At 44.0% G+C, this 14520-nt stretch overlaps 1 protein-coding gene across 9 annotated transcripts in view; it reads right to left on the minus strand.

Annotated features, from left to right (window-relative positions):
• The window catches only part of ANKRD44 (ankyrin repeat domain 44), a 143310-nt gene that overhangs the window by 82544 nt on the left and 46246 nt on the right, over positions 1 to 14520 (minus strand). Inside the window, exon 1 of one of the 9 annotated variants that reach the window (XM_037397264.1) lies at positions 5847 to 5985. The exons of the other annotated variants lie outside the window; for them this stretch is intronic. The gene's annotated coding sequence lies outside the window, so the exon portion shown is untranslated. Of the gene's footprint in view, positions 1 to 5846; positions 5986 to 14520 lie in introns of those variants that run through there. 9 annotated transcript variants of the gene reach the window in all.

Here is a 14520-nt window from a genome sequence, read left to right on the forward strand (position 1 = left end):
TCCTTTGTGCTGTAACGAGCATTACAGTAAAAATAAAATTTTATTCGCAGACACCTTCCGATGTTGGAGCACATCCCTACCTTTACTGCATACAGGGCAATCACAAGCTGGACCTCATTCCACCAGGTAAATGAGCTTGGTGGACTGAAGGTACAATGACTATTTCAGCAACAGAGAGCTTAAACCCAGGTGGAAGAATGCCCACACCAGCAGAGAAAAAAATGGCATTGAGAAATTCTCCTCCATAGATCTGACAGAGGAAAGGCAAGACTATTATCGAGCGGCACTGGCAGGTCTTCGAACCCCTGATGATGATGATGATGAGATGCAGCATTTAAGTAAACTGTCTCAAGCATCATCTTAATTACTATGTCTGAAGCGGGTGCTGAAGCTCCTAGCAAACCAGTAAGTATTTTTGTTGAGTAACTGTGACATATTTAAAATACTTTGTCTTGATTTTAGGTAACCTGACTCACTAACAAGGACTTATTTAAGCCATTTGACAGCAGCCAGAGGCAGACAGGGAAAGGATCATCAATTCCCACACTGATTTGATATACTATGCTATCATTTGGTCTTGTGAGTGAAAAGAAGTTATATATTGATCCTTCACTTGTTCTAATTGCATTACATCAACTTGCTGGACTAAACACTTGGATATGTCCATGTACTCATTTCTCTTTAACTAAAAGACACACAACGATTTCAAAGTGGTATTGATTTTGTCTGTGTTTTGCCAAACACCTCTTTTTTTCTGCAGGTACTCCCATTAATCAGGATTACAAGGCTGTCTGCAACGCCACATCACGTACATCTATTTCCTTGCACTGGTCACAGCACAGCCTACTCCTGTTACTCCTAAATCTTAATTTAGGACGTTCTCCCTCCGAGTGTACACATGAGTATCTGAAATGCTGTTTTAACTCCGAAGTCTGCATGAGTGAACAGTCATTAACTGGATTTCTCTTAATTCTTAGAGTGCATTTCCCTGGTGTTTAGTATTTATACAGTTCCATGTACAGAAATTATTCAACACTAAGCATTTTTAACAGGCCTTTCAGTCTGTTTCACTTGCAACAGGTGTAAACCTTTTACTGTGTTTTAGGAATTAATTGCTGGGTAAATAAAAAAAAGAATTCTACTCTCAAGTTGTTATTATTTCAAAGATTGTGTTTCTGTTGGAATTTCTATATACTGGTTTATGACAGCAAAGTACTTTCACAGAGCTGGTATTTGGAGAAGAATGTCCTTGGATGGTTGCTAAGGGGTGTTTCAGAGCAATTACAGATTTCTACTGAGCAATTCCTAAGGAATACTTGTCCAAGCTACTGAAAGGCCAGTGGAGAAAATCAAATCTGTAAATAGGGCGTACTGGTCCTCTGGAAGCACTACAGCAAACTGACAGCATAGTTAAGTGAGCAAATGTACCTACCTAGTACTGACCAGACCAATAAATACCCTGTACACTGAGGTATTTCAAATACAGCAGGAAAAAAAGCTTTTCATTTAATTTAATTCTATCTCCTTATGTCATTCCATTTTTTTGCAGACTAGCCCAATTATTCATAAGGGTTGCACGTAATCCACTGCAGAAAGGACAGTATGTATGTCTACACATTGCTACTTAATTTGTTCCACTGTGTTGCCACACTCAAGGACCACCAAACTTGCGTGACACACAGAGGTATTCAACAACACACAGATCAGTGCTCCCGAAAGGAAGAAAAACTCTGGGCAGATGGCACTTACGAACTTTGAGAGGTCTTTGTGTTGTCTTTAAGCTACTGTTTAAATAACACAAAATAACTGTGCTCTGACATTTTCCCCACACCAATGACTTTATAACTTGCTGCTACAGTGTGCTCTAAGTTGCTTAGAGGGATGTACTGGGCATTTAAGTTTCACTGCAAGAAGTGTTAATTTTTTCTGCAATGGCTCCCCACTGCTCCTCACATCATTTGTAACAGCCACTTTCTATTTAGCTTCTCCAAAACCTCAGGCTCATGCATCCTTCAGTTCGTAAAAAGGACTTTAGCACTGATGGTGCAGGGCACACAGGGAACATACTCCAGAAGCAGTGGAGAATCGATCACTGCTTGCTTCATTTGCTGTTACGCTCTTCTGAGACTAGGAAAAAATGTATATATAAAGTGTAACTAGAGCGTATGTTTAACTTCAAGAGCATCTTTGTACCTAAACTTTTTAAAGAAAGAGGAGCTGGAGGGGGAACGTCTGCCTTTGCCTGGACAACCCAGCATCTCCTGAGCCTGCCCACAGCCTTGGTGCCCCAGGGCCTGTCCCTCTGATCTGTCCATGCAAAGGGTGAATGGCACCTTCATCAACACGCCAAGAAAAGCTCAGCAACCAATTGTGAAAATACCCCAGCACACACCTACCCAGGGCTACCAGTATGGTCTAACCCTACGGGAGGGGTACTGACCGGCACCGACATCATCGGGCAAGGATGTCTACAAAGGCATTCAGTGTGCTACAGACAATGCTGGGTTTGTATTCAGTGCTTTGCCTCCTCCCCCAAAGATTAGTTAAACACTCAGTAACGTGTAAGTGGTTCTGGATTTTAAGTAATGGTTCACATATGTCTGAACAATTCATGTTATGCTAATATGGTTGTAGGTAGCTCCCACTTAGGCGTGCACTCAGCATTTCCTAGAGTGGCTTCACAAATGAATATTTCCAGAAATACTTGGTGCAGAAATAGTTGGATTATAGTGATTCTAACACGATCATCAGCTACTGCCACTGCCGGTGACATTAATAAAACCTGAGTTTAACCACTGGTTATACGTCACTAGCTGGATGGTGATGAACCACAAGCTGCCCCAACAGCTACTGACACAGAGCAGCTCCAGCCCCACTCTGCTGGAGAGCCGGGGGCTTGTGCCGACCGCGAAGCCCCCACGCAGCGTGGCCCGGGGGCACCCGCGCCCTGGGAGCACTCCCACCCCTCCAGCCAAATTCAGCCCAGTGCCTGGTATTCGGCACTGATCGTCTTTAGAGGCTGGACATTCAGCCTCGCAAAACACCCTTCCGCAACCTGAGGGTGGAAAAATCAAATCCCCAGCTTCAGGTGAAAAAGTGTATTTTCCAAAACTACAGGTTCTGCTTCATCGCAGCTACTGTACATCATGAGGAGAAGGGGAAAAAAGTCCAATCGCTGACAACGGATTGAAGCAGTAGCAATGAAGATGCCTGAAACAAGATCGTCCAGCGACAAGCTGAGAAACACTTTCCCTCCCAGCTCTCGCTTTGAACATTGCCAGTGCTTGTGTTTGGGAAAGGCCAGCCCGAACCGCTCTGCCCTGGGAAGGGAATAGGGCCGTCACAACACAACCTGCACCACCTGCTCTGACATGATCTCCCCTCCCTATCAGTTAGGCCTTTGCAATGGCAAACCGGGCTTGGGGCTGGAACCCAGGCTGGGCTCCCATGGGCTCCCAGCTCTCTGCTCCCGGTCAGCAGGACCCCCGCCGCTTGCATTTACACCCCACCCGCAGAACTCCGTATCTCCAGCCAGGTAAAAATGACAACAGATCTGATTCTACAATTAAACATCATCACAATCATTTAGTAAGTGATGTGCAAACCAGAATATACTTCAGTTTACTTTTCCATAAGCACACTGCTTGCGAAGTAATGGGAATAAACCTGCTTCACACCCCTGCCCCCCTGCCAGCCCCTGCACCCTCCCGTTCTGGTCCCCTCTGTGACCAGCGCTCTCCCCTCCCTCCACTCATCTTCTCCAAGAGATTTAAACTTTTGCCTCTCTCCTTGCTGCCCCCTTTCCACGCTGCTGGAGCAGGGGACCTGCAGTTCTTAGGTGATGTACACTTGAACACCTTTAATTGCAAATACATGCTATCCAATACACACTTGCATTTCAAGCAAGTGCGTAAGAAAGAAAACCGTAAGCAAAAGGAAAACTATCTGGGGGAAAAGTATTACAGCACGTTAAGACAGCTGAAACTTTAATGCAACATTTATTTAGTCAAGCTTTCATGATACTTAAAAAGGAAAATAGTCAGGGCTGACTCTGCTTGTGCAATGCCAGTTCAAGCCCAGCATTTCTGTTCGCACCATTTCTGATACGCCATTCTGGACAGTACAAAACAAGACTCTCGGCAGATCTATTTCTGGCTGTTAGCTTGGCTCCAGATTTTGGCTGCCTCCCATTTTTCATTATGAAGCCTATCAACTGCCCTAAGAATTGCTTATGTTTCCAGGTGAAGCGAAGGTTACATCCTGCCGTTCCTGGAATCCTGAAATTCCTCTATACACCAAACGCGCTACAAACGGCGGATGCTTTGTTAAACTTATCAGTTAAAAGCACCAAAATAACTCATGGCATGTTAAATGTACATCACTTCTAAAAAGGAAAAGAGCTAAGTATGTTTAATTCAGCTTGCCCAGTGTCCTTTCCTTCATTCTTACTACTGGAGGCTGTCCACCAGTTTCGAATTAAGTGGTGGGTTTTGGGTTTGGCATCTGGGGTTGGGGCGGGGGGGTTAAGTGCCTGCAGATCATATCAGAAGAGTAGTTAATAAACACTGTCTTGAAGTTACATTAATCAAGTGGAGACAAAGACTCAGCAGGCTGCAGACTAGTTAAAATATGAAAGCATTTTTTGAAGGAGACAAAAATAAACATAGTAGTATAACATTTCTTATATTCACCACCATTTGTTACCCATTTTAGCAGAGGAAAGTCTGTCACATAATAAGATTTGCTGGAATACCTACAAAAATTGAGGATAATCCATCAAATGGTATCCTGAATTTTTCTTGTCCTCTTGAATTTGTTTGTTCAACATTTCTTGGGATTTTCTCTTGACACAGAGTATGTGTTGTGTAATACCTCACAACAGATATATCCATTACACCATTAAATAACGGTCACGGGATTGTAAGGGCACTACCAAAAAAAGTACCAATTCTTTTTATACATTCCCAGCAGCGAGTGCTGCAGCAATAATCCATTTGAGTACTTCTTGTCACATCACTATTTTGACTCCCAGAGCCTTTGCTTCCCTTCTCTCCTCCCGCTCCCTTTTTTTTAACCCCTCCCCCACACTCCCATCTATCATCTAGGCAGGAGCAAGGAAGCAGGCCTGGCACCAAGGCAATGTTTCTGAACAAGACAACGGCGGAGAGTAAAATCTCTGGGGGCGTAAATTCCAGCTGGTGTAAATCAGTTTAAGTGAACTCCCAAGCAAGAGGCGCTGTGCTGCGTTCCACCCCTGCTTTCAGAAGAGCCCTGCGCTTTCTCCCTGCCAGAAGCATGGCTGAGAGGTGGCCAGGCACCATGACGTTACAAACCTCAAGAGAAACACAACGGCTGGCAGCAGGGCAGAGCAACAGCAACCCTGATGACACGTCTGCTCTTTGCTAGAGATTTAAGAATAAAGCGGTTAGGGGAGAAGCTCACTTGAAAAACACCAACCCTACCAAAAGCTTCGTTTCCTGCTCACCTGTCTTGAAACACCTTTCAAGGACACCAACCATTTTGGTTTTTTTAACAATTGCATAGGTGTTGAATTCCACAAGGGGGTAAGAAAAAAAAAAAAAAGATTATTAAAAGAAACGCTGTGCACAGAGGGGAATGCTCTGGGGAACAACCAGAGTCATGCTGGCTGCAGCTGCCCACCTAAAGTGACATGTCTCCTCCACTCAGTGGCCCCACATCCTCTGGGGACCGCTGACATCCTGCCTTCACCCGACTACCAGCAGCAATGGCAACCAAGGGGAGAAAAAAAAAGAAAAAAAGGAGAGAAACGGAAATGTTGCAAGTTTATCTTCCCTCAGTTTATCGCTTATGAAACCATGACTTACCCCTCTCTTCCTCGCTGAGGTAAGCACGAGCAAGGACACCTACAGACACCGCAGCTGGCTTCAGCAACCGTTTCAGATTCCTCCTTCAGGCAGCAGCACAGCCAGACCTTCTTCCACCTGGCCCCCTGGACACCCCACAGCACAGAGGAACAGTCCAGCGGATCTCCGTCGGTACTGTAATTAAGTGCTATAGCCGATACACGCAGCATGCACTGATCCTCATCATATACTCTAATGAAAAGCCTGTCATTTTTAGAAAATTAATCCTGATTTAGAGAACTATTAAAGTGGCATCTGATCCTGTAAGATCTTACTCTGTAAGATTAGGACTTCCGCCGGTTAACAGGCTCTGGTTTACATTAATGTACACACAAAGGCGGCCACTATGAAACAGAGAGTGCCCTAATAAATTTGCAGATACTCCTGAACTACAAGAGACTACAAGGACGTTGGAGGGCAGAACCAGCATTTACAACCACCTCGACAAATTATACAAACAACTGGGCTGGAGGAAGATGAGGACACTTTTCAGTACAGAGGAGAACAGCATGCCTGTTAGCAAGAAATCCAGAGTTGTTACATGGCAGTTTTGTATAAGAAAGAATTCGACACTGCAGCTTACTAACTGAATGTAACCAAACATTGTTACCAAAGAGGAACAGACCTTAAAATAGGAATACAGCTTACAAAACACACAGCAGTCCTGCCACACTGCTCAGCACTGCTTAGGCTGTGACTCGAGTGAGACATCAGTTAGACCAAACCAGAGCTCTAAAGCGTGATTTACAGGGAAAATCTAAACAGATCAGAGCTATTCAGCCTACACAGAAGAAAATACACAGGAAACATGAGAACAATTTGCAATACATAAAAGGTTGTTACTAGAAGAAATCATCTGCTTTCCACATCGAAGACATACAGAGCTTGAACGGCTGCTCACAAGGAGGATGCAATGCTGCTCCACTGAAGGCAATACAAACCAGGACATCGTGACCAATTTGGCGGAGTTACATACAGCAAATGGCAGAAGACCATAATTTCAAAACCAGATCTAGTCCAGAGATCACTGAAAGTCAAACGGATTCTTTTCTGCAGGCTTCAGTAGGCAAGGGATTGAACACACGAAAGCAAAAGAGCCCAACAAAATTCACACTGCACTTAGATAAATACAAAGCTTAATGCAAAAAGGATAAGCTACAGCAGACTGCACTTCCAATGAAAAGCAGAGAACATGCATTTTCTAGCATTTCAGCTGGGGATTACACCATAAAAGGGGCAATTACTTCTATAGTGTGGCACATGGTGCTAGAGAAATTTCTACAGCAATCAATAAAAAAACATGTATCTCCATAAGTTCAGTGGGGGTGTTGTGCCTTTGGGCAGAAACGCACTAACACGTGCTGTGACCCCAGCACAACTTTCAGACCCTGCTTCAGTTACTCGTCAGAAGGTAATTACAGCTCTGGGTCTCTCCACATGACTTCACACACTGAGTTTCTATTAAGGACAGACACATCTGGCAGTCACAATCTCGCATGTTCCTGAATCTCACCTTCCTCCTAGCAGTGACCTGCAACACATCCAAGGTCCTGCTGATATGGGTGTCTAAACCAAGCCCCAGACAACAGCAAACCCCTCGGGTCATGAAAGTGATGTAAGGGAGGGACAAGATATTTTGAGGACTTGAGCAAAATCTGAAACATCTGATTTGCTGAGTCTTTCCATTATACTACAGGTAGATCTTGCTCAGGTTCAAGTAACTTCCCCTTTATGTTGGGCATCACACACTAAGCCTCACCACTGCCTATCTCCTAAGCACTGCAGTGCAGCTCATCTTCTGGTGAACAAGTGCCATCTCAACAGCCATCCTCCTGCCAGCCCCAGAAAAAGTCAGAAAATCTCCCAGCTTACTTTATCGTACATGGCCAGTCTCAAATATACTTTAAAAGACATCAATCGGTAACGTTTATGTTTCCCGATTTCTCTCAGAGGGTCATAGAGCTCTCGATGCTCTTGAAGAGCACCATGGTCAGTTATTACTGTTTCCATAAAATAGTAAAATCCTTTGCAGATTTTAGTCACTGTCATTCACCTTCTGCAAAGCTAGTATAAATTTCACATTGAAAATGTTTAACTACTGAGGCTGATGACAGTGTTATTTTCATTAATGGCAGAGTAACTATGTGTGAACATGCAGATCAGTCCATAACAGCATTTCATCTCTTTCTTTGCATTAGGCGTGCTGCAGTTGGCGTGAAGCTCCGCTCGACAACTAAAGCAGATGTTTTACCTCTATTTTGAATCTGGAACAGATTAGCAAAGTTAGTTTGATTCAACATATCCTGATAATAGCCTCATAGTCATCATCAACCAAACTATTGAAGCTGACAGGCAGGGGAAAAAAAAAAGAAAAGAAAAAAAAAAAAAGATAAAGCTTTGCTGATGACTGCAATGTTAGGTAGCCAGGGCAAAGAAATGAAATGGAAATTTAAAAAGGTTTCAAAATTGGCTTTACTTTAGAAACCATTCAGGATCTACATGATGCATCTGATTGTGAAAAACTGAGCTGCTTCAAAATGACTTTATACAGACCCAAGTTAAAAAGTTAAAAAGATGAGTCTTCCAGCAAGCTACCATCACAAGTTATGAACACCTTTGTCTGGATCCCTCTGGAGAGGCTGCAAGATGTCTCCGAGACTACTGTCACAACTCAGTCAGTGTGAACCTTCCCTTCACCACACACAATCCCATGCATTAAGTACATGTCTGTATCTGAGAAAAATTCGTCTTGAATAAGCATTCTCATCAGCTGAGGAAGAAGGATACAAATCTTCCTCCTCCTACTTCTCAAGGAGCTTCCAGCTGCAGTCACATTCTCTTAATGAAATCCTTCAGCACTGAGAAGGGAGGCAAGAAAGGGGCTCAGCACCTCAGTTCCCAACACAGCTAACTCGTTTTGTACGCGCAGCTCTGTCTTCACTATCACTTCCAGTTCTTGCCGTACAAGCCAAGCGGTAAGGTTTGCAGTCAGGCACAGCCCAGCCATGGTAGAGATCCTCTCTCTGTCCATATCACATCTAGACATGTCGATCCGCTCTGGCCTGGGACAGTTGCCCAAACAGAGCTTTCTTTTCTGGAGACAAAGGCCTGGTGTGGGGGTGCTCAGCCACGGAGTGACCATCCCAGCAAGGTCAAGACAAGCCCCGCTCGTTTCCAAACATAGTTTCATAAAAGCCTCCTTGCAACAGAGGAGGGCCAAGAATCATCAAGTGAACAAAAGGCACCACAAGACAGGGAAAGAGTGCAATCCACTTCTGCTGCCCTTCCACTACACAAAGTGCTCAGGCAAGGCAGAAAGAGGGGGGAAGAGTCAGTTTTTACAAAACCCTTTTTAAACCCAAATTTCAGGTGCCATTTGTAATCCATTTGTAATTTGCTAGAGGACATAGCTTATTAAAGCTGAAATTAATTAGACTTGCATAGCTTAACACTTCAGCCTGTTGTTTATTTTTTGTGAACCATTCCACTTCAAAAGTGAAAAACTTACTATTCTGTGTTGTTCAGTCACACATCTGATGCCAAAAGGAACGTCTGCAGAAAGGAACACTTTGAAGGTTGAAAAAAAAAAAATTAGGTTCCTTTTTTTAAAAAAACAAGAGGTTTTTGTAAGAAAAAAACCATCTGTACCTTGAGTCTCTACAGACTACAGATCATGATCTCCTCTCGAGTTCTTTTGTAAATATTCCTGTATTAGTCTTGTCAAATTTAGCTCAGTAAATATGCAACCTTACAACAAAACAAGAAGCAACCCACACCACTTACTCAGCTAAAGCACGTAGCTGCCTGCTGTCAAGGCAGTGGCAATGTGCTTCACGTCCATATTTGATCGCTCTGTTAAGCAGAGCATTACTCTCAACCTCTTCAACGACAACAGCAGAAAGAGCTGGTGACAGCTTGATCAGCTACCTAATGAAATCAGGAAAGCTGAATTACAGTAACCTAGCTAAATGATAAAACCAAAACAAACCAGAGGATTTCCCCATCCAGTCTGACTTTACCGTTCTTTTACAATTCCTTGGCCACCCACTGGCCGCACCACTGCGGCTGGATGCCTGTGGTACGTGAACGTTTCCTTTTAACAGGGAGCTCTTCAAGTCTTTCTGCCCATCAGAGAAGAGGATGTTTGAGTAAGAGCACAGAGAACACATCTGCACTGCCTTAGATGTGCTACCTAGACGCCTCCTTTGAAAAGGAGATGTCATTCTGGGATCACGCTATGGGAAACGAACCCCCTACATGAACTCCAGAAGAAAACTTAGATCTCACTAGCTTCTGAAGTTTTGAGTCACTTGTAAAGAACTGTGAAAATGAATGGAGATGGTTACTAATTTAGTTCCACAGGCTCTGATTTGGCATTTACATGGGATTCAGAAAGAAAATTCTGAGAGCCTCCAAGCTAGGCCCAGACTCGGCTCACTCACTCAACTCTTTTTCATGGAGCTGGTTTGGCAAGGCACTGTCCTGTTTGTTGTCCGCTTTGTCCATTCTCAGGCCACCCTGTTGCTCTGATCTGCTACAAAGCAAATCTCTCTGTGCCTCACAGCCTCCTTCTCTTCGTCCTTGTGAAGCTCTTGCCTGCTTTTCATGGTGGCGATGGTAATTCAGGACCTGTATGTCTCCTTCCCTGATGTCTTGCTCACACTGCTACATGTAGCTCACCACCCACGGGCTGCCCAGCACCTCAGAAGAGTATGCACTGCTGTGTCACAGACCTTAGACTTTCGGGACAGGACAAACAAAATGCATTTAAGGGCCACCTAATGCTGTTTGCATTGAAGTTGATGGCAAAAACTTTCGAACTACATCTAAAAGACTGAGAGCAACGCTTGGCGCTTTTTAAAAACAGCTCCCTCAACACATGAAGCTGCAGGACCTTTTGGAGGGATGGGAAAAGTTTCAGAGGGGTGGGAAAGGTCGTGCCATCTCCCCATCTTAATCCACCATGACTGCAAGGAGTTAAAAAAAAATATTTTAAAAAAGGAAAGAAAAAAAGGAACCGGCCTGTTCCCAAACATCTACCAAACTGCTTTCACAGAGAGTTTTGCATGGGGAAGTACAGGACTCTTCTGCTTGCAGCCACTTCACGTAGGCTCCAGATTCCCTTCTCCGCTGGGGTAAGATGAGTAGGACGACAGTTTCTCTATGCTATCTGCAAAGTCTCATTGACCAACCAAACTATGCCGCAAACGGGACTTGCCCAAGGGGAATTCAGTCCCAGTGCACGGAGCTAAAACAATGGTTGGCAGAGAGCGCTAAGCCATGGGAACATGGCGATGTTGGCAAAATAGGTGAATATACATTTCTCCATCCCAGCGAGATGCCTGTACAGAAAACTTCAGGCTGTTTAAACACAGGCAGAATCTTGAGGGAGTAACTAGAAGGGGAGGGAAAAGCAGCAAAGTCTCGCTGGTGAGGACAAGCCACCCACAGCACCCTGCCCTCCTGCTTTGGACTAGCAGTCTAGACTTCAGATCCAACTAGACCAAAACTGGGACTGCGCTGGTCCTACTCCTCCACAAACCTCAAAAGGCCAGAGCTATACTGTTACAAGTTTTAAGTAAGGCAATCTGGATTTTCAGTGGTCTCTTTTATAAGTGAATTCAGACGTCTAACTTGTAAGCTGGACATCCTGTAAAATTTAGAAGGTGAAATCCATACAGCCATAAACAGCCGAGTGAAACACAGGAAATCTCTCATCCCTTTCCGTGCCACAGCAGTATGCAGACCATGGGGACAGACTGCATGTTTCTGATGTAGTCTAACTCCAGTTCCCCTCGTCCCTGAAACTGTTTGGGTCCTAGAAGCATTTTAAGTGTTTCTCACTTGAATTTTATGACTGTCTCCACAGGGGGGGGGGGGGGGGGGGGAGATTTAAAAAAAAAAAAAAGGGGAAAAAACCCAACTCTGAGTCATATTAAATATTTGAACAATTTCTGCAAACTAAGAACAAGACTCTTCTGATCTGGGTTATCTTACAAAGTTATTGCAGTGTCACCATGTTAATTTTCTACTCTCTGAGACAGAGCTGCCACTAGCTAACTTGCTGCGCTGACACAGATTCTGAGAACAGCCTCGGGAAATACTTTAGGCAGGTTTCTGTGAAGAAAGAAAAGCACAAATCACATTTCTCAGCGGCTGTACCCAATCCCAGCAGCCAGCTCTGCTTCAGATACTGGAAGCACCATACAACACAGCTTGCTCTTGTAGGAAGTATCAAAACAACTGATAACATGCCAGTCTTTTTGCAGTTTTTCACTGGAGGGCTATCTGACTCCAGCTTTCATTCAGCTTGCTGTATTAAGTGAGCAAAAGTTGGCTGCGACACACTCCGAGTTTGCTAAGCAGTGTTTAAGAGAGATAAGGGGGGAAGTAAATCACAGTTGGACGTCACTAGTCGGCCTCCAGCCACACTCGGCTCAGGCTGGATATGTGCAGCTACATTCAACTCCAAGCTAAGATACCCTTTGCTGTGCAAATCCTACATCTTTCCATCTTTGCAACCTGCTACGTCTTTCTTATTGACCAAGGTCAGCTCTCCTGAAAATTAATGTCAAAGCAATCCTTCCTGCTAAGCTTCCTGAAGGCTAGGATAGCACGGAAGAGGAAGAGGGAGCTGTAATTTTACAGGGAAGAATCATGACTGATAAAGACAAATCAGTGACAAATACCGGAAAGCAAAGAGGAATAGATACTGTGTTGTCCCTCATTTGCTACAAGCATGAGAGCTTGTAGATACTCAAGCATACAAGCTCTCTGCCGACCACCACCCGTGTCCTCTGCAGCTTTCCTCCTGGCTACGATCTCAGACATCCCGACTGCACCTTTCCGGAGCAATGTCACTAGAAAATGTTGCCCGCTGCAACAAGTTAGGCTTTTTACATTACATATAAAGGATTACATTTGTGTTTTTAAAAGGCCAAAACTAGAATAGCCAGATTGAGGACTACCACTGAAAAACAAGTCCTGAAACGCAGAGTGTAAGGGAAGTTCACCGTGTGTACAGACTGAACTCAGCCCTGCCTCGATTGCTGAATGCGTCCCCATTAATTAACAGCGTTATGTGTGCCAGCAGCACCAGTGCGCTGTGACTCAGGGCAGACAGCAAGATGCTCTCTTGCTGTTATCATGAAACATGACTCAATTTTCATGCCTTCATGAAGAACTGTCACATACCTCAGCTTAAAAAAAAAAAGTTGCATAACCTGTCATGAAGGTGAAGCAATTTCCCTAGTGCGAGTACAATTCACAATGCTGTCCCCACAAGCTTCAACTGGAAATTTAAAAAGATATAATGAAAAATAAGTTAAGAAATGTATATATTAAAGAACACATAGCTTTAAAATAAGACCAAACCTTTAGAGTTCTCCAGGATGCATTTACAGAAACTACAGTGTCATCTAACACCCAGAATGATCACTTCAGTTCAAACCACCACACGTACTGTACCATTTAATTTTCTAAAAGCACGGACTTCTTAAGAACTATGCCCTGCATTAGAACCTTCAAGTAATGCCTGAAACTTGCCCTATGACAGTGATGCCTTTGCACACCTCTGCCCAGAGTTTATTTTAGATTCTCTAATCTGTGCCATTTTTAAAAGAAGGTGGTAACGGGTTCTGTTCTCACGGTCAGAAAACCACTTCTCACATTCATAAAACCACTTCTCACATTCATTTCTCCTAATCATTTCTCACAAATATTGCTGCTCAAACACCATTATGTGTGCAAAGTGTAATTAAGATGTTCTAGATAAATGAACAGATGACAAGTCTGTTTGCATGATAGGAGGGGAAAAAACCCCGCACTGAACAAGCTGAAGGTTCCTGAAGCCTGTAAAGGGGGTAACTTCTCTGATTTATAGCCACTCAAAACTGTGTTACCTAAAACTGATTAAAATTGACAGGTAAATGACACGCTGCATTTACAAACCTCCACTAAGGTGACACCGATAACTACAATGAGATCCAAAAATCAGAAGAAACTGACAGATTAACGCCTCTGCCATTTAGTTCTGCCAAAGCCATTGCAGGTGTCTCAGGACATGTTTTGTAGGCAGTGTGTGCCACAGCAGCGGAGCAGGAGTTACGAAGCACTGCCCCCCGAGGTGTCCAACCCGTGGCTTGGCTCACCAAGGCACGGATAGGTACTGCTCTTACTTACACTGTTCATTTTGAAAAGTGGCAAAAGTCGTATCCGTGCCAGTACATGTGTGTGCCGTTGCCTCCAAAGTAAACAAGACATTCGTTGCACTTTGTGAGCAAGCAAGACAGGTAGCAGGAGACTGTCAGAACTGCAGACGGCAAAAAACACATCTACGGAACATGTTAAATATGCAGGTGCTTTAAACACATCTCCTGTCATCGAAAATGATCCATGACTGGTTTGTCCCTGGGCATTCCAGTCAGAGACCTAGCGGCCGGCACTAGCGAATAGGTTTGCATACCTGCTGCATACTGAAGATCTCCCTTTTACTAGTCCACCATCTCAGCAGAAGCCACCTGAACTGCCATATTTCCCTTCTCCGAACTGGGGCTCAGAGCCATCACACTTTACAGATGGAGAAAGCAACATTTTTTCATCCCACAATCTCAAAGCACTTCCTAGACTTCAGAGA

The sequence above is a fragment of the Falco rusticolus genome, chromosome 8, assembly GCF_015220075.1.
Source record: "Falco rusticolus isolate bFalRus1 chromosome 8, bFalRus1.pri, whole genome shotgun sequence".
Taxonomy (NCBI): Eukaryota; Metazoa; Chordata; class Aves; order Falconiformes; family Falconidae; genus Falco; species Falco rusticolus.